Source organism: Meleagris gallopavo, chromosome 2 (assembly GCF_905368555.1).
Source record: "Meleagris gallopavo chromosome 2, MGAL_WU_HG_1.1, whole genome shotgun sequence".
In the NCBI taxonomy this organism is placed as follows: domain Eukaryota; kingdom Metazoa; phylum Chordata; class Aves; order Galliformes; family Phasianidae; genus Meleagris; species Meleagris gallopavo.
The window spans coordinates 32151573-32178893 of NC_139405.1; the positions used below are offsets into that span (position 1 = coordinate 32151573).

A 27321-nucleotide genomic window follows, 5' to 3' on the forward strand; every position below is an offset into this window, starting at 1 on the left:
GGAGAAACTGGAAAAATCCCAGATGTATATCCAGTGTTCAATTGCATGGCAACTCCAGTAGCTTCATTCACACAGCTGTGTCAATACTGGGGAAAAAGTCAGAAATATCTCTTGGCAATGCAATTCTTTTGGAAAACTCTGAAAATCTTTTAATATTTAGAAAAAAATCATATGCTAAGTTTTAAAAACATGAACAGAAATTTTGAAATGATCCCTCTTTAAAAACACATTTAAGAAGAGCGCAATATCACTCCTTACGGTACAAAACATGCCATTTACATTTCTCAATGACCTGTAGCATCAGTTTATTAATAAAGTTATTGATAGTTAAAGTGCCTTATCCCTTACTGTAGTTTTAACTTCTGAAGTTGAATGTAATGTCAGAGATGGCAAGAGGAGATAAAATTACACCTAGGATAAAAACAAAACAAGAACTTGACCTTTTCATTCTTGTGTTGAATGCATACTTTAAGAAATGGGGAAATACACAGAAAACAGGAATAGATTCATTGGTCACCTAAAAGTTTGACTAAACTTTTATTGGTATGACAGACTCTAATGACCTCTATGGGAGATAACAGACTCGGGCTGGTGGTTGCAGAAGATAAAAGGAAAAGCTGTTGATCAACAAGACAGTAGAGCGCTTGCCTAATCTGAGTAATATACTAAAATACTGAACAGAACCAGGACTTAAAATGATTAAACAAGAACTCACCAAAGGTAGCTTGCTTGTTTTGTTTGTTTTAAAGCAATAAATAATTATCTTTCACTGGAAATACATTGGAAGTTCTTGTAACCCCAAAGTACTCCATTCAGCACATAAGCTAAAAAAAATACTCCTGATTTCAGCTGTAGCTCATTTCTCAAATGGTTGTCTCTCTTTGAAGTACTTGCAGCTGGAGACAAAGTAGCTCTCTAAAGAGAGAAACAGGATGCTTGAAAACAAATAGCCTTTAAATCTTGTGCAGTTTTGCACCTGGGGCAGCAGTATCCACTGTGCTATAAGCAGAAATAAAGGATATTTTTAAAACCAATACAAATAGACCATTTTAGTACTTCAAAGGCAAAAGATGCTATGAGGAGTTTTAAGTATGTCTTAGCTTTGAAGTGTTTGACTTTCTAGGACTTGTTTTAAAGAATTCTCAATATTAAAAATGAATTTTATATTTTCTTGAATTGATGGTGTAGCAGAAATGCTAAGTCATGGCCTGAAACAATAATTGAGGACCTCGTAGGAAGGCAGGGCCAACCTAGGGGGGCTCAGGTGCATGCAATGCACTGAGTGACCAGAAGGAGTGGAGCCAGGATCCACCCGTTCCCAGACCTTATTTGAGGGTTGGCAGTGGAGGTATGGGTATCTTGCTAGAGATCCTTGTATGGTAGTAGCCTTCTAAAGGTAAGCAGCTTCTTTCTTTTATTTCTGTGCCTGCTGCTGTTGTGTTTGAGCAAACACTCACTTGCTGTAGCTTAGGACTTTGCTGCTATGCTACCATTACTGTGCTTTCTCTGTCATTACAGATTGAAAGATAAACTACTATGAATGAGGTTCAGTGTAATTTAGACAGGATTATGTTGACAAGGATTATGTTCACAAGGTTATTATAGTCAATTTATTCTATGCTCTGAAATAATATTGCTGTATTTGTAAAATATTTGGCTGCTCTTTGTACCCACAAATGCTTTGAAACACATGTAACTTGTTGGTTACTTAAGTATATGGTTTCTGAATCTCAGAAAGCAACTTCTAACAAACCTGCTATTCGTTTAATGGTTGAAATTCTTACAAAGGAGAGCTATGCCATAGCCATGAAAGATTAGTACATTAAAAGATAGTTCAAAATCAGGGGTTAAATTAAAGCAGTCAGAAGTAGAGCTGTTCTATGTTCATGCATTCTTTCATTCATACTCTTATTGCACTGTTCTTACTGCAAGTTTCCTTAGCAATTAAATGCTGATATTTACCTCTTATTAAAAGACATAGTTATAACCCAGATTAAGTTCTAATTTTTTTTTACTGGAGGATGAGATAAAATAATCATAGTGTTTCCTTTTCAGTGAGAAGGAGGAAGTTGTAGTCTTAAAAATCAGGACAGAGAATCATCCAATATTACTGTGTGCTCCCAAATAACTCAAATGCTTAAGAGCAGAATTCATTGTATCACATTTTATCTGAAAAAGCTGTCCGTTTGCTTTAAGAAGGAGTACTAAATAACACATGATTCAAGATGTTGAAGAGTTTATTCTATTGACTTCTGTAACTCATTTCCTAACTTATGTTGTCTCTGCTGCTGTCACAAGTTTGATTTGCGATGGGTATGGAGGAATGTCCCCACACGTGAATATCTGTATCTCAAGAAGTGAGATCTGCCTATGTAGCTCAGCCTTTTCTTCCCCGTGGGCAAGTATAAATGTTTTTCCCAGAGTTACATTACTAATGCGTATCTGTGGAAGGCTCGTTCACTTGAAGTAGTCTGCTGTTTGAAATTGTATTTAGCTCAAGATGGAAGTTGTTATTCATTTTTTCCTGTATTTTCTATGTATGACTATGGTAAATACCTTATTATCCATTTTATGTTTTTCATCTTGCTTTTATAAGCACTAATTTAATTCCATCACTATCAGATGTAAGCTAAGACAGTGGAAAACTTAGAAACACATTAGCCTCTTATTAGCATAGCTACAGAGGCCAGAATACAGGCTACTAACAGCTTTTAAAACTGTCCCCGTTATCTGGAGAGTTGAGGATTCCAGGTTACAACATTGTAATCTTAAAGGGAGATATAATCATTATGGAGGTCAGTTTAAAACTAGGGTGGTTACAGAATGTCTTGTTGGCAGTACTTAGCTGTGGTTTACAAGTGCTAAGGTTGGGAATAAACTTGATAATGCACTTGATTTTCAAAGGCATTATGTTGTTAATGAAAGCAACAGTCTGAGGGGAAAAAACGCAAGGGTAATAGGAGGCAGGAAGTTCTGGCTCTTCAGTGTCAGCATTTGCAGCATGGCTCACAGAGTCCTCTGGAAAACAACTCTTAAAACTCCAGGACATTCTGAAGGAGAGTTCTGTGTAAGCAATATTCCTCATTCTTGAATATATATGACTTTGGAAAAGAATAAGGGCAGAGGTGATCAACAAGAGTTTGGCTTGATATATAGGAAGCTGAACTGACAATTTCCAGACTGAGTGTAAAAATTATCGTAAAAGCCTGCACATGTACATTGGGTGGAGTGAACATAAGCAGTAAAGTAACCTCACAAAAATGAGGGATGGATAAAATACACCTGCCTGAACCGTCATAAATTTATTCATGTTCTCTTTCAGAGGACAAATTCAGAGCTCCATTACTCTCCATGAGTATTAGCTCCAACATATATATTAATGCATATCTGAAGAACAGAAATAGCTTCTCTGCTGGATGCCAATGTCTGCTTACAGTATTTGTTTTCTTCAGGCTTGGAATTGCAAGTCCATATTGGTGATCTGGTGGAGACCCTTTTGTAAGGCTGGACGTTCAAGGCCAAATCAGTTTACAGTAACCTCTTTGTAGTAACCCTCACCAACAGCAAGTAGCATCTCAGGATAATGTGCCAGAACTTCTGAGTGTGCCTTGGCCATCCCTAACGGAGTCCCTTGCTCAGACATTCTCTGCTCCTTGCACAAGAGCCTTGGTGGGTCTTGAGCTGGGCCACAGGCTTACCTGTGACCAGACCTGTTCTGCAGTTATTGGGGGTTTTACAGGTTGATGCTGGTTCTTAGTTACCACCTAGCCTTCACCTGGGTTATTGATGAGACCTGTCATCCTAAACACTCGTCCCTGTTTGTCCAGTCCTGTTGCTGTGGAACATTGCCTGGTTTTAAGGACATTGCCACAAACTGCTGTGGCCACTCTCAGCTTCTGAACCAGACCAGGCTGCTTGAGGCAGTCCTGTGGATGTACGTAGGTTGATCTGAAAGTAATGCCTCCAGTTTATTTCTATAGAAAATACAACAGATGAGAGGAACTCAATAACGCTATGTGATGGAGCACTTCATGAACTACCACTTCGACTCTGGCTTGTAGTGCTGATGTTATATCTCATCACCAGTAATGCAACTGTCACCTTCAGCCTTGTATTGGTTCAATAGGTCCTGACAAACTTGCATGTGGTGTATTTTCATTTCCTTGGTAAACACTTATAGGACCAACCTGGCAGAAGCTTTGCAATATTTCAGTGTTGCCACCATCATTTTCAACACACTGAGGCCAATATTTAGCTCTGTATAAAGTTCCCTGGTGGTAGTCTGCTGATTTGTGTGCATGAGCTGATTGAGATCATTTCACGTTGTGGCATTTCTATGTGGCAGTGTGGCTTTTCTTTCACATTGCTGTTGTATCTATTGAAATGCACCACCTTCAGCCTCGCTGTGCTTACATCTGCTATTTGGTCTCCATAAATGTTCTGTAAGCACTGATGAACATCAGTTGGTGTGAATTTTTCTGTGTGGAGAAATTCAATTGCACGCTTTTATTTACATATGCACTTCCATGTCAGATGCCATTTTGTCAGACTGTCCTTCCACTGCCATCTGTCCCACAGCAAGAAAATGTAAGGGGACGCTGGTGGGAACGTTCAACTTTTACTGCCGTATACCAACATCCATCTCTAACATCATGAACCAATACAATAAAATAGGAGGCATTACTTTTCAAGTAGCCCTTGTACATTGATTCTAGGGAACTTATTCCCTCTGCCACAAGAACATCCATTCTCTAAAATATGTGACAGTGGTTGCTTTTTTTGTTTGAAACAGTGGGGCTTTTCTTGCTGAATAACACAATAAGTGTCATTTATCTTAAGGCCACTGCAGCTCTATAATACAGCAGTGGGTTATGGGGAACGTGCATTTTCTTGTTAGTGGACAAGACAACAGAAATCACTGAGCCTCAGTGATAGCGAGTCAATTCTCATGCTTTGCTTTTCCCTGTCTCTGTATTCTTACTGTAACTTTTTCTTGAATAATAATTGTGCTAGATATTTTGACTGTGTATTGGCTTCTTAAGTCAAGGGCCTTGAAAAAGGATGACATACTGGCAATCATAAATTTTTAAACGCAACAAAGAAACAAATAGCTGTGAGTTATGATCAGTTTTCTGAGCTGGCTGCACAAACTTTCCACAGCACAGGAGTGTATGTGCTGTTTATCTTTATTCATTTTAAATAGATTTATTGTATGTTGTCCTTGTGAGAATGGCTTCCATGTATTTACCATTCTGCATACTATCCACCAAAATACTTTTGTAATAGATGGTTGTCTTCTAGTCAAGGACTTTGCATTCACAAGATAAAATAAAAATACTTATAAATAATTGGGTTTGTAGAGACGGCTTGCGGCTCTACATAATGCATTGTAGCAACTTGCTTTGTTTTGGGAACAAAAAAACAGACATCAAGGTTTGCTTTTTAGAAACACTTGGCAGAAAATAATCCTTCATTCCATCAAAACAATGGAGAGTTATGACTTCAATTTAGTTTTTGTTTTACTTCTGTTTCAAAACAAATCTCCAGAAAATAGAGTATTCTTAAAATATATCAACTATTTTCATCTAGAAATGTGTACTGGCATATTGGCAAACTTAGATCACATAAATGTGGACTTGTGTCTCTTTGCTGCACACCTCAGAGGCTCTCAGAAGTTGTATTCCATTATCATTGGAACAGCTGAAATGAAAATTCATTTCTGAATGTCTCCCTTGGATTGCTTGTATACTACTGTGCTCGCTAACCTCTTCAAGTGCTATTTATTGGCTTCTCACCAACACTATATACCGCTCTTCTCAGTGTCTATTGCTTTGCCCGCTTTTCTGCCACAATTTTTCTTCTGAATTTTATTCTTCTCATGGTCTTTCTTCATAAACCCAATTTAGAAAATAAGACTTCTCACATATTTTTAAATTTTATTTTTATATCCTCCTACTGATTTTGTGGAAATGAATGTTTGCAATAAATTAGCCTTCCATACAAAGCAAAGTAATATCTTGACTCAGTGGTTTGTGGATTTTCATTTCTTTTAATGTTATGCAGAGCATGCCAGAGAACTGACTTTCAATCTGCAGAAAACTAAGTAATGCTGCTATCATAGAGGAAGCAATCGAAAGATGTAGAGGGAGCTCTGTCCCTTTAAATATGCTGATACTTTACGTATGTAATCTAAAAAAATCCTATTGGTTTCAGAGAGCTATGCTGATTGTATTAATTTGTTCTAGACAGTGATTTTTTTTTTTTCCTTTGTGTTTTCTCAGAAGACAGAAACATTTAGGGGTTATTTGTTCGTCAGCAGATAGAAACATTGAAGGAAGATTTGTTTGTCTTTTTACATGATCTGCTTGAGGGCTTGTCCCAGCTGAACATATCCTTGGTGATTCAATCTTATGAAATACATCCCTGCTGGATAGAGAAGTACTTGCAGATATTTTGCTGCAGCACAGATAATTGCCTGGGAGATGCAGGAAGAAACTTCGGTAGACCTTTGCTGAATTCAAGGTTCTATCATCTACCCATCTCAGCTGTGCCTTGGATTTGCATTTCACTAGCAAGGAAACTAAAACTTTTTTGAGGAGTGACTAGTTGATCAATACAGAAGGGTTGCCTACCTCCTTCACTTTTCAAATTTTACAGACTAAATATAGTAAGATAACCAGATAGTAATTCTGGATTCTAATGGAAATACTAAAATCTTATGGACTTCTGAGGTACTTAATCTGTGGAAAAAGTGGATTTTATAATCATTTCCTCAAGCTTTAGATTTTTGTCCAGCCTGGACACACTTGCATTAACTTGCTCCTTAAAACCTGCGTTTTGAAAAGGATCTGTTGATCACGTTATGACAAGTATGTTAATAACATGCAAGAACTTCTCTACTGTACATCAGGCCCCCAGTGAGAAGCTGTTAGGAGGGAAATGCAGCTTGATATTGATTTGATGCTTTGAATTGGGAGATTATGCTGATTTTATGATGGGGTTGTAATTCATATTTTTTCTAAAAATGTAAGTTATCTGAAGTTTTTCAATATATATAACTGCTCAAACTTGTTTTTAAGGAATCTGAGTACAGTCAGTGTTGTAAAAGGAACTGCAACTATGCCTAGTATTTTGATAACTGTCAAAATAAAAATATTTTCTCAGAGGCTTAAGAAAAATATAACCTTTGAAGCTTCCCATTACCATTCAAACATTTAGTACTACCATTATTTCACTCACCTCATTGTCACTGGGCTCTTAAAATTGATTGTGAAATTATTATTTTTTTTTTAAGCACCATCCACATTCCTTAGGTGAGATCAAAGCTACGGTAAATCAATCTGTTTGCTTGAATGTTTTGCAAGGTATGTTATTACACACAGGCTTCTCAGAGACTTTTACCTGAATTTGTTGATGCAGCTGGGGAAATCACATTAAAACACAAAGTTTACCCTCTTTCTGCTTCTCTGGTTTTGGCAATCAGTGCATCAGCTTCAGCACCTTTTTATTCTGAATTACAACAGTTAGTGTAAAACAAACAAGATTTGATTTGGCCTGATTAAAGTAAGGTCAACCTGAAATGATTTCTGAGCAGCTGTGTTATACCAGGGACAAATAAATTTGCTTGCCCAAAAATGATATCTTGCTGAAATAGCAGATTGATTGAAACATTCTCTTTGTCATCCTTTGGTAAATATAGCTTTACAGCATCCAGAAGACAGCTGAAAATTGCAGAACTGCCTGATAGGAAGTGTAATTGTATGTACAATAAACTTATTTTCCCATTATTTTTACAAGAATTTATTTCAATTTTGTTTAATTTAAAGCCAGTGTAAAAAGGCTGGAAAGCAAAAATCTAACCCATACTTCTGTGGCATTTTATTTGTAGAAATTAATCATATTGAAAAAAGAAATTCAATTTATGATACCTTTTCTTCTTAAGTGCAAAAAAGAGAGACATAATTAAGCGTAATCATGACAGTCGTGTCATCTTTTAGTGAAAGAAACCAAGAAACCAAAGAAGCACATCTTCCTTACTCTTTGGAATGCTAAAAACAAAGCTGGGAGAAGTTCTTTTACCAGTTCTTACTTGTCCAAGAGTACAGTATACCGCGGGGGGAGGGGAGGCAGGGTGAGAACAAACACAAATTTCACACTGACTTCTCTTATTCCAAAGCAATTGTTCACAAGAGAGCTAGGTTATCATCTGCAGTACTTAACTGGGACCTATTTCCTCCTCTGTGATTTCGTATTTCTTCTTATTGACTGTCTTCCTGGTATATCTATGAGAAAATAACATGAGGACCGAGAACAGTCTGAGATAATTCTTAACAACTGTATTGTTTGGGCATTGTTCAGGCTTGCAGAGATCTAAAGCTGGGTTCAGGTGTGATTCCTGATGGAAGCACATCTAAGTAAATCAATATGGGAAGGTTCAGCTTTTGCAAATCAGAGCCTGTGACAGTGACAGAGCAATTGCAAAAAACTGTGAAACACAAGCAAGCTGAAAGACCTTCTCCAAGCAGACTTCAGGAGACTTGATAGTGCTCCTTTCCCCTACATTGAGGTGAATGCAAGAGATCCTGTAAAAGCCCTGAAGAGAGAAGCCTGGTTTCCACAATGATCAGGGCAGTTTGAATTATATCACCAAAAGAAGGAAAAGTTTTCTGTCTGACCTCTGATGTAACTGAAACTGTAGAAATCAAATTATGTATGATGTGATTATTTTTCAGAGAGAAAAGAAAAATGCTGGAAAAAAATAAAGATCAAGAAGGAAGCAGGACAATAGAAGAATAGTTGAAGTGGAAAAATATAATTAAAATATTAAATCTGTTATCTGTAGGGTGGGATGTATGTGGTGATAGTAAGAGAGTAGAGTAACTGAGCTTGACAGTATATGGAGGGTGTATACTTTTAAACTACCTCTCCACTAAAGTTGGTCCTATCGTTTTTGTTAACAAAAAGAGTAGCAGGATATTTCAAGTGGTGTAAAGGCTATATTAGCAACAGTCATTACTCAATAACTAAGTAACACCTTATGTGTAGGTGTGATTTTATGCCTAGCTTTTAAATTTAAGCAAGGAAATAAATTTTGCCTTCTGCAACGCTCAGCTGACAGACAAACTGCTAGAGTAAACAAATATTTTACATTGTCTGAGAACATTCCTGGAAAGTAAACTACTGAAGCACAGTGTATGAGATATATGTACCTTTCTCAAATTTGTAAAAGGTACATTAAGACCTGCTAAAAACCGGGAGAGAGGTAAGTGAAAGGGGTCAGAGGAAAAAAGCTGAGAATGGATTTACCAAAATAGTTCAAAGGTCAAGGAGATGTGGTAATGAGTTCACAAGATCTTCTTGACACATTCTGAAGCACTTCTTGAATGACTTCTGAAGTGCTCTTGCTGAGGGATTTGATCAGCCCAAATTATGTTTTCTTTAAGTGTTTCAAATATTATTGACAATAACTTCCTCCCTCCTACTGCATTATTTTCTTTGTCTTACCTCTGAGCTTGGCACTCACTTCAAATTTCCAAACCTCTAATTCCCCTTAACATTTTTCCTTGCTCACTAAGAGTAATATTTTCATGGCTTTTTTTTTTTTTTGGTGTGTGTGTGTGTGTGTGTGTGTGTGTGTGTGTGTGTGTGTACAAAGTAGAAAAGCAGCATTCTGATCTTGCATAGGTCTTGTAGGCATTACTGCAGCAACCACTAACGTAACTCAAACAACTTCTTCCTGATCTATACAAGTGAAATGTTACCCTGTATATTTACAGGATAGCTGCTAAGGCTTTTGGGAGGTGAAGAAGCACTCTTAATTCTCTCTCATTTATTTCATTGATTGGATTTGGGAATCTGACAGTTGCATATGTTTTATGCCAGGCAGAAATGCTATGCTTGGCATAGTGCTCTACATTCATTATTTATTTTAATTGAGCTGAACTCTTGTCTTTCTTTTGGGACATAAGATTTAAAAGGAAAAGACTAATTGAAGGATACATGAAATACGAAATGTTGGCAGTAGCTGTACAAAAAGATAGAAACTAGAACATCAGCTATTAGCGCTAGTTGCTAAATGTCTCTGAAACCATGTTTTAGAAAGAGATACAGCTACCAGATATAGCTGATCTAATAAATTCAACTTGAATTTTCATTGTGATGTTTCAGTATGATGTAAACTGAAAACTCATTCTTTTGCCTTATTGATCATCTCTAATGCTGTGAAGCTGGATTTTATCAGGGTGTTTTTCTGTGAAATTGCTGAAGAGGTTGTATCTGAGCCAGATGGCAAGTCTTTTACTTCTCTTAGACTTTTCTCTCATTTGGGCTTGTTCTTTCTCCAGACTCTTTTTCAGATCTTCTGTGTTTTGCATGATTTTTACATGTGTTGGACAGAAACTTATTTTTTTTTTATAAACTCAAATCAAAGCAAATAGGGATAGGGCTGTCAAAAAATGACCTTTATCAATACAAGTAGTATTACCATTTTTTCTGTGACAGTGAGGATTCATTCTGGTTAGCTAGAGTTCCTCCTGCCTGCAGTGTTTGTCCTGGCTGTGTTAGCGCATGGTACAGCTTGATTCAGGAGCCACTGCGTGGTGTGCTCTGTCAAAGTTGTGCTGATGTTCTGTACTTGTAATTTAGAGAAATTTCAGGACTCCTGCAAACCAGTGTTCAACTTCCTTCTGCCAGATCGATAGTCCACAAATTTCAGAGTCATGCTGAAGAATTCTAGGTGCCTTTAAAATATACACCTGTAAGCCATGAAAGGTAACTTGCTGTGCTGCTAGGATCTTCTGTTAAAGCAGAGGCAAACAAACTCTCAATGTCTATCATGCTACTAGACACATGGTGCTCTGGTCTATGTTTAGTGTAGGACCAGCTGTTTTATCTCATGGATACATTTCTTCCAGTATACAATAGCTAAAATGTTTAGCAGTAGCAGAGGCAGAAAGCTAACTTAGTATGTCAAATAACTTTATTAATAAAACTAATAAAGTTTTTTTATTATTATTACAAAAAAAAAAAAACAGTTTGAAACATCTGCATGGTAATTTTCTTTAAAAAAAAAAAAAACAGTATTTTCTTGTAGAGCTGAGTTCTGCAGTATTTTTCTACAGTGGGCAATGAGATGTTACTATACATACATGTTAAATCTATTTCATAATTACGAATATAAGTTATGTTAGTGAAACAACATCAGCTGATATTTAGGAATTTGTAAAACTGAAAAGAACAGAATGAAAATTGTCTGACTTTCTTTAATGCTTGCATTCTCATATGATCTGTGATTGCTTGCATAGCTCGTATTTTTCCTGGAGGATCTCTGCCTTAGCTGGTGGCACAGGCGGTTGCACTTGTACTACTGGAAGCAAAATCAAGTATCAGACTCCTTTCTGTCTGTTCTATGATTCTTTTCCTTAATTAACTCCTACTCTCATCTTCGGTAGTTCCAGTTTTCTTTGCTCTCTGACCACTTTAATGGTAGCTTTATTTGTCTTTCCCGTGTTACAGAATTTTTCTAAGTTGGCATGGGTGCTTGACTTGAATGTGGTCTATGACTCTCAGAACTACTTTATTTCTTACCCATGAGCTGCAGATGTTACAGCTAATTTAGACTTTCTGCTATGCTTTATAGGTGTGCAGGGATATAAAAATCATCTTTCCAATGCTTATAATTTGCTTATAACTTACTGTGAACACAGAAAAGAACAGGAAACACAGAAGAGAACAAGAATCAAAGAATGTTTCTTTGCAGAATATGAACTCTTGAAAAAAAGGATTCAGAATTATGTACTGGAACTCAAAGTTTATGCAATTTTACTTGATTTTACATTATTTTTTCTGAATGGGAACTATTGAGTCACAGCCTGAACAACTGATTAATCACCTGAGGTAAGGACTGGGTCAGCCCTGGGAGCACAAGTGAAGGCAATTCAGCTGTGTGACCAGAAGGGGTGGAGCCTGGCCTGCACCTCTCCTAAAGCCCATTTAAGGGCTGACTGGAGATCCCTCTTTTTTGGAGTTTTCTACTGGATACGTCTTGGATACGTGAGAGCATTTCTTCCTTGATTTTCTTTTTCACAACAATCTTTCCAACTATAACACCTGTAAAATACCATTCTAACCGCACTACTCTTCCAACTGTATGTTCTCCAAATAACATGCTGTTCTTTTAATGTTACTCTCACTAACAGCTGGACAACTTTGTCAGTTTTTTTTTTTTTTTCTTAGAATTAAAAGCGCAGGTTGAAGTGGCACAGGATTAAATTTTGGCAAAATCAAGAGAAATGATACCTAGTAATGGAAGGAAGTAGCCTTAGGAACAACATGTACCATCACCATAACTTGTGTATTTTCTTGTAATTACATCTATGTTAAATCTATATACATAGGAGGATAACAATAGTTTTCAATATTTAACATCAGTAGTTGAAATGCAATTAGAAAACTTGGTGTTAAATGTTCCTAGAACTTTAAAAATCTTTACTCCATTCAGTTATCTCCATGTTGTTGTTATTGCTGCTATGAGCATACTAGATCTTGCCTTGGAGTGATTATTGCCTTACATTCATGACATAAACAGCTTGTCATGCAATATGTTGAATGAGTACATGAATGATGATAATTTATTTTTTTTTCCACAGTATGAATGAGATAATCTGGTCAGTCGGATACTTATATCATACATATTGTTTAATTGCAGGAAAAATAGTTGCAGCTTAAATCCTAAAGTAGCTTTAGTGATTCGCTTCAGCTGATAGACACAGCTTTCACAACTCTGCCGTAATGACAACTTTATATTGCTCTGCTCATGACTGGACTCCAATAGAAGTAAGCAGTGGAAAAGAAGAACTGAAAAATTGAACACTGAGAAAAGAAACAATTTAAAACTGTTTTTAAACAGAACTGTAGCTCCAAGCTCCCCAGGCAGCATATTTGACAGTAGGCACTGAGATGTGAAAGAATTTACAACAGTTCAGACCTGAACACCTAATCAATAAGACAGCAAAGAAATCCAAGGTAGCTGACCACATACACATCACCTTCCCTATGTGTACAATATATGATCTAAACTTAGTAGAGCATATTGCAGTCAGTTGGTTACCACAGTGTTTTGCCCTACATAATCATTCAGCTGTTGCTGTGTATTCTCTGTTTACTGGTGTAGCCCAGTTAATTGAACTCAGTTTTCATATGTGCCACTGAGAGAATATTTCCAACAATGAGAAAGCAGGATTAGCCACACACTCTGCTACTCCTTTTCACAGAAACTTTGCCCATAGACTGCCTGGGAGGGCAGACGTGGGCTGGAGATCATCCGCAGTCCTAAAAGAGAGGTTCTTCTATGAGATCTGAAGAGTGGTATGAAGAAAAATAACTGGCTTCAGGTCTTTAGAATAAGGAACCTCACAGAACCTTAAAAACAAGCCCAGTCTTTCTGCATATGTAATATTCAGCCTTTGAGTTTGTGTTGTATGTGTTCTGCTCCCAGCACGTTCTTGTTTAGGACAGCTCTGCTGTACAGTCTCCAGGTGGACAGGATATATCTAGTTACCGTGCCATTTCTCTTTCACTTTTACCTCCGAAAATTTAATTTTATTACAATTGTTTGGTAGATTATCTAGCTTTTTTAAAACCTCTTTAGCTAAGAAATCACAAAAGCACTCAATTCAGGCCATGTTGTTGCCCAAAATGTAAAGAATATTATTGCTGATCTAGTTCTTAAATTACAATGAGAGAATGTTAGATACAACAAATGAAATAAGTACTTAGAGTAGAAAGTGTGCAGAAGAAAAAAAAAAAAAAAAAAAAAAAAACAACCTGAGAGGATCTATGATGAGAAGTAATAACAAAGCACCAGGTTGATCAGAAATACCATTGGAAACATCTGTATTGCATCAAAACAGCTATTTTATAGCCCCTGAAATCATTAAAGAAAAAATGACTAAGTAGTTCTAATATGAACATTTTCTAAAACCAAGGTTACAGTGGCTAGTAGAAGATTGGATAGGCTTTATATGGACTGTAATTAAAGAATGAAATAAGTGGCAAGCACAGTTTAAAGATGTAACATCTACTTGAAATATGAGTTCTTAGTACAGCAACATGTTCTAACTTCAGAAACTTTATCAAGTTTCCCTTTTCAATCAATGATTATAAATCCTCAGCCCTCCAAACCTATTCTCTTGCATATATTTTTTTGCTATGCTATTTATTTCATATGCAAGTTAAGTTATCTAAAAATATCAGTTGCATATAGAGAAAACAGGGCCATCGTTTTGTTTATCAATGTCCACTTCCAATTAAGCAGACGTTTGTATAACACAGTCCAATGCAGCTGTCAAATCACAGTTAATATTATACAGCAACTAATCAAACGAGATTAGATAGAAAATAATTCTGTTCCAACATGTATTTGTCTCACAGAGAGGATCAGTGCAGCTCAGCCTGAGCAAATGGCTCGAAAAAGGCAAGATCACATAGAAATAGAGGAAGGGTGATGTTTAGACCCAGATTTCGTCCAGTTTGGGAACAAAGAAACCTGAGATTTGTCAGGGATGATCTCAAGGTGCAGGATCTATTTAGAGGCTTGGAGCCTGATTGCAAACCTCACAATTACTGAGCAAAATCAGACCAAATATATTTAGTTCAAAATCTAACAGACAGTAGCAGGTTTCTAAAATATTATTTTTTTTTAATAGAGAACTTTAAGTCTGTTCTTAGGAATTTTAAAGATCTAGTGATATGCTTTGAACTACGGGAGTTGGCATACTACCTGTTTGTCAAAATATGCATCTTTGATACATTACAGTACAACTACTGGATCTAATTCTACTACAAACTGAGGGAGTGTATAGGTAAGGTGAATGCTAAAGCAGTATTAATGCTGGAAGCAACCAGTGACTGGCACAATACTGCCATCTAACAGAGGGGGAATGAAAAATAATTTGGCGATCTTTCAACTATTTACAAAATGCTGGCTGATAGAGGATAAATATTCACAAAATGCAGTAAACCTTCATAAACCATCTAATACATCTTTGATTTTTGTTGCTGCACGTCAACAAATTCATCTACAATACATTAATTTTTTAAGGTTGTAGCTGAAGCACTTATTGAACATCTGTTCTTAGTCTTATCAATTGTACTTAATACAAGTTATTATTTGCCAGTTATTTAAAAAAAAAACAACTTAATTACTTTAAAAATTTTCTTATTCTTTTCCCCATTTATTTCAGCATTCTTTCAAGGTTTGATCCAGTTAGGTATTCTCAGATATTGAACCAAAAGACCACTGTGTTTGTATGCACTTGGAGTCACAGAATTAGTAAGTGAGGCAATGAAGCACATCTACCTGTCTGAGGGTGAGACAGAGCAACTGAACCATTTATGTTCACCTTTCATTAGACATAGAAACAAATGTTCTGTTCTTGTCTTTTTTTTCTCCCACAGGACTTTTTGTCTTTTCAGACACGTGGGGTGCCTTGTCAAATCATCTGTGTGGTTACCGTTTAATATTGTTTATTGTGTTCCTAATTACCTTTTCCAGATCTTCAGTAATATGTTGTGTGCAAAGAATAATTGATTTAGACTAACCAGTCCAGATCAATAATAAATCAGTAATAGAAATGTAAGACTTTCTTGTTCTAACATCACTTACAGCTACTGTTGGACAACAAAATGAGACTTATGTTTCCAAGCCTGGGATGTTGCTGTACAATTCATATAAATCCCTGAATTGAGTGATCATCTTTTACACATTTCACTAGTGCTTCATGTAACCACCTACTCTGTTCATATTCTCTAGGGTTAATGTTTAAATAATTCAGTTCTCGCTGAGAACAGAATTCTTGTAACCTAACTTCAAATGCTATTAGGTTGAATGTATAGCAAAAGCAGCAAAGGGGAGTGCTGAAGAGCAGTTACTTTGTCCCAGAAGGCTGCTTCATTTCCCATCGTTCCCCAGGTATCTCATAAACAGCAGACAACCATTAAGGATATGTAAGATTTCAAATCTCCAGCAAAGAACCTGGGCAACACATACAATCTCTGACCCAATAGGACATTCATAGCAGTTGGGCTTCCCCATGCCCTCATATCACAAACAAAACTGGGGGAGTGATGAACCCGAATATGGCCTTCACATCTTTTTACATAGATTGCTGAGTCATGAAGAAAATAAAACCTCCTAAGTATTGATAAAGCAAGTCTGCTTGAATTTTGAACTTGGCTGCTTCACAAAATCCCTTAACCACTCGTGGGGTTTTCCTCAGAAAAATTTAAAGCACAAAATTTAAAGCAAGACAAAAAAGTGCATTGCTGGAAAGAAGGAAAGATCAAATATAATTTTAGTTCTCTATTTATACTTAGTTTTCAGATACTGGTATTAAGTGGGACAATAGATTATAGATGCATGTAACCCAGCTCTGCTATACCTTTTATGGGCTGGCTGTGAGCTGGACTTGGAGCAGAAGAAGGTGCATTGATCTTCAGAGAGATTGGTATGCTCTTGTCTGAGACCTATATGTACATATGGGACTTCTAGTGCAAAAATAAACACATTATGGTGTAGCACATTTAGTTCATCACTGACATCTTTTGCAGATTTCACAGGTAAATATTGCAAGGAAATTATTATTTTTAATGCACAGTTTGACGTATGCAGCCTAAAAGACAGTAGGATAGAGCATGTAATTAATTGTAGAATACTAATTTAACAGCAGAAAAACATGGGGAAAAAAAGGCTGTGGCTAATAGAAATGTTGGCATGGTTAGATGTGTGAGAAACCTCTCTCTGAATATGATCTTGCTTTCTGGGTGTCTAAGCATTTTGTAAGCGGATTTGGTACTAACCAACCAGCTGCAGGTTTTTGGGAACAGTGTGAAACTGATTGCGTTTTTTTATTTATTTTAGGTTTTGGTTGTTTGGTTGGTTTATTTTTTGAATGCAGAACTATGAGCCTTTGTAGGACCATGTATTAAGTACCTCCAAGAGACAATGTTGCACTGGATTGCATTGTGTTCCCTTGGAAACAATTCTTTCCCCAAAGACAACTGGTTAGCATGGCACCCAGCTCCACAGTGCTACAAACAGCATTTCACACTGGAGCTTATTTGTTCTCATACTTCAGCCACCTGGGGTAAGATCTTTCCATTTCAAATCTGGTTGTGCATTCCTGGAGCACAGCTAATTAATAATAAATGGATAAATTAGGTGGCTACATTTGGCAGGGAATTTTTCTCTCACCTATTAAAATCTATGACTAGATTTTTCAAGCTGTATTTTTAGAGCCACTTACCATGATTTTCAAAGCACAATTTATTCTATGTTTTATTTCCTTTTTGTTATTTTTATTTTTTCTCTCCAGGCCACAACTTACTGACTTGAAACCTATTTTCAGCCTTGTATACTCTGTAATGAAAAGTGCTATGCTTGATTCAATGGAATAATGCTTCCTCTTCCACCTAAGTAAACTTGCCAATTTCTTTGGCTCTAAAATTATTATTTTATTAAGATTTCACCCTGAATCATTGCAAAGTTTTGATCTGTAAAGTGCTATCATTCATTTCCTTCAACAGGCAGCCATTGCTGTAAAATCACTGCTTATCCATCCACTGTGTTACATCATGGTATTTTTCTGCATGTAAATACAAAATATTTACCATTTTTCTTCAGATGTTTATTATTTAGCAAATAAACAGAATCTGAACTTAAATACACAGCCCAGTTTCCTGCTCTCAATGAATGCTTTAACATAGTTGCAAGCTGCAAACAGTTTTGCACTATTTGCTATGGAGGCAGTTTAGGCATTATTTTGGCACAGACTCATTTGGTTTTCCCTTCTGTAACATAAAACATATTTTTGACCAGTTTGTGAAAAACTATGTAACATACTCACTGTCTATGAAACCTGAGCTTTTTACAAGTTCATTCAAAATACAGTATGGTAATGCTGAGAAGAGAACAAGGACTGAAAAACTGATTTATTATTCTTAGAATGTGAAGAATCGGGAGCAATCTGTATTTCACATAGAAGTTGTGATCTAAATCTTGCCTAAAACAAAGATACATTGGATTTCTACTGGGGGAAGATCTCTTTCTGGAGATCCCTCCTGTGTGGAGTTTTCCCCCTATGAGCCTTAAGATCTTCGGAGATGGGTGAGCAGTCCTTTTTCCTTCCCTAATAACACCTTTGTATTTGTGTTAGTCCCTCTGTCATTACACCTCTTCTATCACCTTTCTATTGTGTTGATCTTTCTGGTTGTTACATTAACCTTCCTTAAAAATAAAACAAAGTAAAAAAAAAGAAATGTTAAATTTTATAATGTATAATAATAGTAGTTAGGAGAGAGTGGTCAAATTTCCCCCCAGAATACGTAAAGCTAAACTTTGAGTTGCAGAGTGAAATGCAGTTTCAGAATTTCATATTCCTATCTTAGCATTTCTATCCTGAAACGTCATAGTTAGGTTAATGGGGAGTATGGAACTGACTCAGGGATATCGCTCCCTGGTGCTCAGAGTCTATGCAGTCATTTACACTAGGTCATCCTGATGCTCAAGGGCAGTGGCTGTTAGAAATGCTGTCACTCCAAAGTTGGAAGTATTTTATATCCACTTTGCATAGACAAACAAAAAAGGGCAACAAGGATCAAGTTGTGTGTTCTGTAATATCTCCTGGTATATGCTTTATTATTAAACTGCACTGGGAATGAGCAATTTTGTTAATACAGGAAGACAGTTTGAAGAAAATACATGAACTCTTTAGAAAATACTACAAAGTGAAAATTACATGTTTAATACTAATTAGGAAATTCTTAGGAGCATGAATAGTTTAGGTGTAACTTCAGAACTGGAAAATAAGAATACAAATGTTCTCTGTGGGACATTATGCTAAAATGAACGGAATGATAATTGCCTAAACATTTCTTAATTCATTAATTTGCTGCTACAATTGCCAGAAATTCTCTCAGAAAATGGAGAGAGAAGAATTAAAACAGACGATTAAATTAAGGAATTACTTAGAAGCAGAACAAATCTCAAATGGCACCTCGTGTACTTTGAGCTTACAAGTCAATAGAAGGTTTGTGGTTTCCAAATTCGCAGGTGTGTCCCATAGCAAACTGGTAGTTATCTCATCTCTCTGAACGAGGTGCCCTGCTACCTAGAGAGATCTTGGAAAAGTCAAGCAACACAGTAGAGTTCATTTTACCAAATGGGATTTGTTCTATTTTTAAAAGCAACTGAATGAGCAAAACAGTCTTTGACTGTGAATATTCTTTTCTTAGTTTTCTTAGCATTTTTGTTTCAATATTTCAGAGAAAAGCACAATGGTATTGTTGAGAAGAGGAATGTCGTGATAACAGAGAGATAAATGGCAGGAATACCACAATAAATATTCTTCAGGATAAGGCTAACACTTAATAGAGCACAAGATTTGGCTTTTGACAGTGGCAAATAATATGAAGTGACCATTTCTCTATGCTCATTCTTCTAATTCCCCAGGATTCACCACCATTGAGTTATGAATATTGGAGGCTACATTCCTGCTTGTTCCACTTGCTATCTATTTATTCTGTTATGCAGAAATTTTAACCTGAGATACTATCTGCTGACTTCAGTCTTTCCTGACAGACGAGTTCCCAAAGTTGTGTAAAGTTATTCTTCATCTGTTCAAGCTTACCTTAGTAAAACCATTGTCTCAATATTCTTATACTGCGAGATTTAGTGAATCACAGATATGCATTCAATTTAACACCAAGTGCATGATTTCATGATTTTTTTGGTCATGTCTACCCTCAGCTGTCTACTCCAAACACAATATTCCAGGATTTCCAGCTTTTTTCTTTTTCTTTTTTTTTTTTTTAAATGTAAAGCAGCTTTTGTGTGCCTTGGATCGTATACTTGTAGAGATGTGGCATCCACAACCTCCTTGGGCAACCTATTCCAGTGTGTCATCATCTCATTAAATGATTGCCTAATTTTTCTTAATTTAAAACTAAAACATATCAAAACCCTGAACATCAGTTTAGAACAGTTTGCTGGGGCTCAAAGTTCTTTTCTCCGTACAATGTCTGAAAAACACAGATGTTGTGCGATGTGTGAATATTAAGCAGGTAAGATGAAAAGTCTCCCTCCAAACCTACAGCCAGGCTTTTTGTTCTACTGGAGAAACAGAAAAAAGCTTGAAACAATTGCCAAGGGCTTTCACACATGTAATCACATGCAGCCAGTTCAAAACAGTGCTGACAACACATTCATCCTCAAAATAACAATGGTACAAACAGTCACATTCATCTTTTGCATGTTGGAACTTGTCACCTCTCTGCTTTTTTGAATGAGTGAGCAAACAGCCAGATAGCTGCCTCATTATGAATAGGGGAAAGAAAAGGTGAGGGAACCAAGCCTTTGAAGAGATCATAATGTTTTAGCAAACTTTTTTTGGAAGTGAGATAGGAGTGAAGAACTGTTCTTCATCTCAGTACTGGCCAGGTGGAAATGCATTTGCTATGCTCAAGTGTGGACTTGTTGCTTCACATTTCCTGGAGGTGAGCAGGAATAAAAAGAACAGACAAAAGTGGAGAGTTTCTTTGAAACACTCCAGTCATGCAGGGAGAAGATTGTACTGATCCTGCCCCCTGAAACTGTCTAGCTTTGGGCTTTTCCCTCCTTCCAAAGGCATTTGGGTTTCCTCAAGGCACAGAGTGCCCAGCAGAGGAAGGCAGAATGAGGAAAAGGGCTGCACTGACCCCCCACAGTCCCATTGCAAGATATAACTCATCCCAGAAGCAAAGTGACCGAAAATATGGATAAAGAACACACTGGAATCTTATTTATATATAGGGTTACTAGCTACTCTATTTACTTGACTTTTTTATATAACCTATTTAAAAGGGAAGCGTTTTTCCAGTTGATTTTACAGAGGCAGAGATTGCACTGATGTAATTATCTGTTTCTATTTCTGCCAACACTCTCTGCATGTTAATATTTTAATGTTTGTAATTTTCATAAAAGAAGGATGTGCAGCATGCCATCTCATCTCCCACAGACTCAAATTCTCTCCAGCCTTCATGCACTGCCTTTGTGTACTCCCTGGCAATAAAGGTTTTTCTCAATATGGTAGCATGAATCACTGTTGATGAGCATAGCTAATAATGTCAGATTCACAGAAGGCAGAAGCAATGTCTCTTATTTTACTAGTGTCCTCAGGACATGGTTCAGCAACCACGGATAAGAGTGAAAAAGATGTAGAAACTAGGCATGCTGCTGAGCATAATAAGAACCAAAAAATAAGGCAAAATCTCAGAACAGATTTGAGGATGCCCAAATATTAGTCCTATCAACATACCCCATGCTGTCAAAATAGAGAACAAAAGGATATTCATTTCTGAATATTCTCCTCTTTCTTGTTGCCACATATGTTGTACCACTGTGTTGTGCTAACTATCCGTATGGCCCCAGACACAGAAAGATATGCTTACCAGCGTCCTGCAATAACACACCATCTCAAAAGATAATCTGGGTCCAGTAGTGCGGTCATTTTATAATTACATGTTTAATCACAGTAACTAGGATGCACGAGGACAATTTCAAACAAAATACTGGTACTCTGTATCTTTTGAGCATGAATGATAAAAATGTTAGCAATCTAAACAGAAGTTAAAAGTCTAATAATTTTGTTACTATATGTTGGCACTTGACAGAGTTTTCTGATTGTGTATGATCTATGATTAATGGGCATAAATACAAAAATAGGGTATATAGATTTCAGATTATTTGTTTTGGTAATCAGCATCTATTTAAAAAAAAAACAGATCTCTCATTTTTGGCTTCTATGTATTATCCTATCATTTATGCTTAGATATTCCAAAGTCACTGCCAGTCAAATTTCAATGAATGTCATTCCAAATGACAGGAAAAACAAGATATGGACCTGAACTTTGCATGTGTATGCAAAAAAATTGATCACTGCTAAAAGTTTTACAGCATAACTTCAGCTGTGAATCAGCACTTATCCAACATTTGAGAAGACTAGGCTGCTTTTTTACATGAAATATTATTAGCCTCAAGTATAAATATCCAAGGTTAGGTAGTTCAAATGCTACTAGTTTTGTTGTGTTTTTTTGTTTTGTTTTGTTTTTGGTTTTGGTTTTTTTTTTTTTCCAAGCCAGCAGACTAGCATCAATTAGTACGTGTGGGGTAGAGATGTGTTACTGAAACTAAAAACAGAAAGGTTCTCCTAAAAACAAACAAAGCAAAACAACAACAACAAAAGCAGAAAATTTAATTTTTCCAGTCTGAGAAATGTTGTTCTAAATTGTGAGTTCCTTTGAGAATGAAACTTTTGAAAGTAAAATGCAAAATTAATTTTCCTACCTCAAGCAGGTAAGTTTTCCTATACATGGAACATGTGGGAGTAATAATTATATAAGAATATTTAATGTAAAAATGTTAAAGATTTTTCTACTGTTTGGGTTTTCCGGGATATTTATTTATTTGCCCAGTTTATTACACTAATAGGACACCATGTTGTTTGATAGTGTTTTTCTGCATCAGAAAGATATTAAACACATAATTTATTCACTTAAAATTTGTTGGATTTTTTTTTTCTTTAACATCATTTTGAGAAATAAAATTTCTCTTTTATATTTGCACTATTAAAAAAAATAAGCACTTAATTTTCTTTTCAAGCTTGCCAACTTACCAATTTGGCTAGATGTCAAGCATTCTTGTGTTTATAGAGAAAAATAAAGGCAAAAGCAAAATATATTCAGTTTATTCACAACTTTTATGCAAAAGCTGTAATAATGTGCTTCTGAAATTATTGTATTAATTGAGAAAGCATAAATGCTAATGACAATTTGAGAAGCAGCAGGTATTGTGCCAGAATTATAACTTGCCTTCGAAATAATGCTCTTTTAGAATCTAGTGCAGTGTTCATTGGATTCAAAGTGAGTTTCTGAAATGCAAGAGGTTCTACTTCTTGTGTAATAAGTGCATCCATAGTATCTGTGGAAAAGCATAAGAACCAACATCTGAGAAAATACAACCTTCCCTTTCACAGATATTCTAGTAATAAATAAAAATACATGCTACAATATATTTTTAACCAGAATGTATTTTTCTCATCAGTAGCTAACACTTACATGTTAGCTTTGCACTCTTATTCCTGAAGTTGGAAATGTCTGATCCTCTGGATATTTGATTCTCAAGGAATCAAGCTGGTTCATATCCAACTTTTCATTTACCAGAGCCCATGAATCCTTCTCTGCAGGGCTGTTATCAATGAGTTCTTCTCCCAGCCTTACATTTGTCCTTGTTGGGTTTCATTAAGTTCTTGTGGGCCCACTTTTCCAGCTTGTCCAGACACATTTAGTTGGCGTCCTTTTCTTCTATTGTGTCAACTGCACTGCTCAGCTTGGTGTCATCTGCAAACTTGCTGAGAGTGCACTTAATCTCACTATTTAGCTCACTGATAAATGATTTAAAACAGTAGAGCTACTTAACTTCTACAGATGATGTCTTCACAACAACAAATTTTTATTTATATGGGAAGTCAATGGTTTGTTTTTTTTTTTTTTTTTTTTTTTTGTTTATTTTTTTTCATTTACTAAGATACCTAAGATAGAAATAATCAGTTCTAGAAAACAGTCCTGCACTCTTGAGTGATACTGTGTACCATTTAATTTGGAGGAGCAGCTGTGAGCTTAAATTCAGAAATTACTACAGACTTACTGGAAGTTAAATTGACATCCATTCCTTGAGGTCCATTACAGACAGTGGTGCTTTTTGAAAAGTGAATTTCATTGACATGAGCAAGAAAAACAGGCACAAACACCCATCTGTGCTAAAGCTCACTATGGAGAAGCTCTACAATGAAAATTGTGTTAGTTCATCAAGATTTCCTGGTTTGCAGCCTGTATAAACCATTTTTTGAACCCTTCAATGCTAATTTAGGTTAACCAGCCTCCTGTGAACTTCATTCTCAAATTATCTATTCTTCCTTGTCTCCAGACAGGGGCAGATTTTCCTGAAGGGAAAACAGAGAGGAAGAGCTGTGAGGGCACCTTGCAAGCAAGATGTGAAAATGTCTTTTGATGGAGGCCGTACTGCTTCACTTCAGGATACAAGTGAGCTGGGCATTCTTCCAGTGGGCTTAATGACAGATGTTTTATTAGCTCAACTTCTCTCTCAGAGTCTTCAGGTCAGTCCAGCTATTTGCTGGTGATATGATGTGAGCAGCACAAGTTCTGTACTACAGCTGCATCCAGCTCACAGTCCTCAGATGGTCACTCAGTCTATCTGGAGATGTTTCATATCACAATCCAAGTCACACTGCTGTGGTGCTCTTCAAATCCTTACTGAACTGTGAGGGGTTCTTGATCAACAAAATATCCTTGGCTGAAAGACAAAAGGCAGCAAATTATCAAAACCTGTTGTGCATCCTTAAAGAGAAATTTTGGTGAGAAGTGATCTTGCAGAGGTGCAGTGAATACCCAAAGGCATTACTAAAAACGTTGAAAGCTTGCCTCATTTTTCAGGCAAGGGTAAAGATTTTACCTCAAGGCTATGTTCTCTGACATTTGGTTTGCTTTATTAATTCTGCTTGATTTATATACTTTCTTTTAGGTATCTTTGTTTAGCATTTATGTTCTTTCTCGAGTAATATTTTATGGGTAGAAAAGACCTATCACTATCTTTTCATACACTCTTCATAAGTTATTTTATTGTTGATGAAACACTATAGTACTGTAATTATTTAAGTATTGTGTCAAAGCTTTCAGTATGATAGCTGGATTAATTAATAAGTAAATTTTCAGAACACAAAGATGTGAGCCTATCTTAAATTAATTTAATTAGTGTAATCCCAATGGCTGTTTGCCTTGTTTTATATGCATTCCTTCTGCTTTAAATTATTTTTCAAATTCCAGAGAAACAGAGAATAAATATCTTTGAGTTACAGAGATGTTGCATTTATATCCCTGGAAATTTTAGTAGGATGAACTTAAAAGGCTTACAGCCAACACTGTGGTTTGGAATTCATTTTCTAATTTATTTAGTGAATGCATGACATGTATGACATGAATTTCTTTCTTCGGGGGGGCGAAGAGGTATCAATTTTAAGACATTTGCTAACATAGTTTAGGTTAATTGTTAAATTAGTTACTTAATGTACATTTAAATTGTGGGTTGGAGTAGAAACATATTCACATATGCATGTGCTCCCAAAAAAGTTTAAATTATTTTGTAAGAAGATGTAGGAAAAGATTAGAAAGATTCTGTTGGATTGCAGGATGTAACAGATTTGTAATTGTTCTGAGGATTTATCCACCTTAACTTGATTTGTTTATTTAAACTGAAAGTTCAGTAAGCATTAAGGAACAACAAACAACAAAAGTTATAGCATAGTGTTCATATACTTAGAGGGGTTACTATGTGTATATACATTTTCTGAATATTGAGAATCTGGTTTATTTGTGCAGTCAAACACCAAATAAGCATTCAAAGTTTGACTAATTGGCGGAATAGGTCAGAATGAAAGTACATGCGAGAAGATGACAGAGTCTAAGCAGCAAGAAACAGATGTTTAACATGTCTTGAAGGTTAGAAGAAAAATCTAGGATTCTTCTGTATAAAAAAAGAAGAGAGGGAGATTTGTAGCATAACTACTTGACCAGTAAGAAATATGTTGGACAAATAAGACTTTATATGGACAGAAAAGGAACTTAGGACACAGGTTTTAGGTTCCAATAATTAAATAATTGCAGTAGTCATGTTCTTAGCTTGAAAGTCAGAAACACAGAGTACTACAGCAATGAGAGAGGAATCATCAAGAACTGAACAGAACAGCCAACAGGTGAAAGGTGCTGAGGAGAAGCCCCAGACTGGGGACAGGAGGATGATTAGGGTACAGAGACAGTTAGTAGCATTCATCAAAGTCCAGGGGATGAAAAACAAAACAACTATATCAACTGATCTGTTTGACATGATATTTTAAATGTCTGAAGTATTTCAGAAGAAAAAGAGGGAGACTGTGGTGTATCTGGAGGACTGAATATGAGTAAGTGTTCAAAAGTAGTAATGTGAGACTATTTTGAAACTGCAAGGGAAGATTGCCCTGCTGAAACAGAGAGGCAAATTGGCAGAAGGAAAGAAAGTGTGAGATTTTAGAGAAGAATATGCAAGACCATTGTTGACAGAATTATACTATTTAGAACAAGACAAGAAAAGTACAAGATGTTACAGAAACGCAAAGATGTTCCTACTGTAAATGAAAAAATACATGCTGAGATAATTTGCACAACTGTGAATACTGGGAAACAAATTGTGAGGGAAGTAGGTACTGAATTATCTCCTCACTGTTTTTTTAAAAACTGCAGTGCATGTAAGCAACCCCACAGAGAACATATTCATGGGTGCAACACCTTCTACAAACAAGAAAATAAGAGGAAAGGACCTCATCATCCTGTACCCTGAGTCTGTCTTTCTGAAAAGTAATTGTGCTGATTATGTAGGGAGACCGGGACTTGGTTCAGTTCTCATCTCTGCTTACTCCATCATGATATTGTGACTTACCTGTGCCAGAGTAATGCTTCTGCACTGAATAGAGTATCTAATCGATATTCAGACATTCTGGTCTTTTTTCTGTTAGTGTCCTCCCAGAGGGTTCCTGGGGGCTTGCTGTCAAACCTTGCTGTGTGCCTGAGGAGAGGCTCCTGGATACACTATTGTCTCTTCAGCACGACTTTTCTTCTCTAAACTCTTGATGTGTATGCCCTTGGGGCACAGAGTTCTCATGCTAGTCACAGAAACATGTCTAAACTGTACTAGGACCAGCCCTGGAGAAACCATAGGCCAATTTCTGTCACTGAATGTGCCTATCTGTTAATCACAAAAGGAGGTCAGAGTTTGTATTCTGCCTGGCAAATGCCATTTACGTTATGTGGAATGAGATTTGCTATGACCTGCAAAAAAGTACTAACAACTATCCTAATAACTTAATGGAAAAATGCCAGAGCATTGTTTTTTATAAACCAAGTAAATGAAGTGCTACTCTTAAAAATAGAATGGTGCCAACTGTGATGTACTTAGAAGCAGTCTGTAGCAAAATAGAAATCTAAGATGAAGGGATCAAAGAGCTGGTGCTTACAAAGGTTCTTATATGAAGATTTAAAACCAAGAAAAACTGGAAGTGTGGACCACAAAGCTTTGAGAGATTTAGATGTGCTAACTCTTGTTAGTAGATTCCACACAGGTTTTAAGCCAACTCATATTTTCAGGCTCTCTTCAGCTTCAGTTTTAAGTGACACACAGCGTAT

The 27321-nt window shown here is 36.3% G+C and overlaps 2 long non-coding RNA genes across 2 annotated transcripts in view; one reads left to right on the forward strand and one right to left on the reverse strand.

Annotated features, from left to right (window-relative positions):
• Positions 1–17059: 17059 nt before the first annotated feature.
• LOC146544928 (uncharacterized) overlaps positions 17060–27321 on the forward strand; it is a 123823-nt gene continuing 113561 nt past the window's right edge. Inside the window, exons 1-2 of the long non-coding RNA XR_014882099.1 lie at positions 17060–17144; positions 24017–24132. This is a non-coding gene — a long non-coding RNA (uncharacterized LOC146544928). The remainder of the gene's footprint in view (positions 17145–24016; positions 24133–27321) is intronic.
• Positions 23566–26773, reverse strand: LOC146544929 (uncharacterized). Its single transcript, XR_014882100.1, has 2 exons — positions 26579–26773; positions 23566–24403 (listed from the first exon to the last, which is right to left on the reverse strand). It is a non-coding gene; the product is annotated as an uncharacterized LOC146544929 (long non-coding RNA).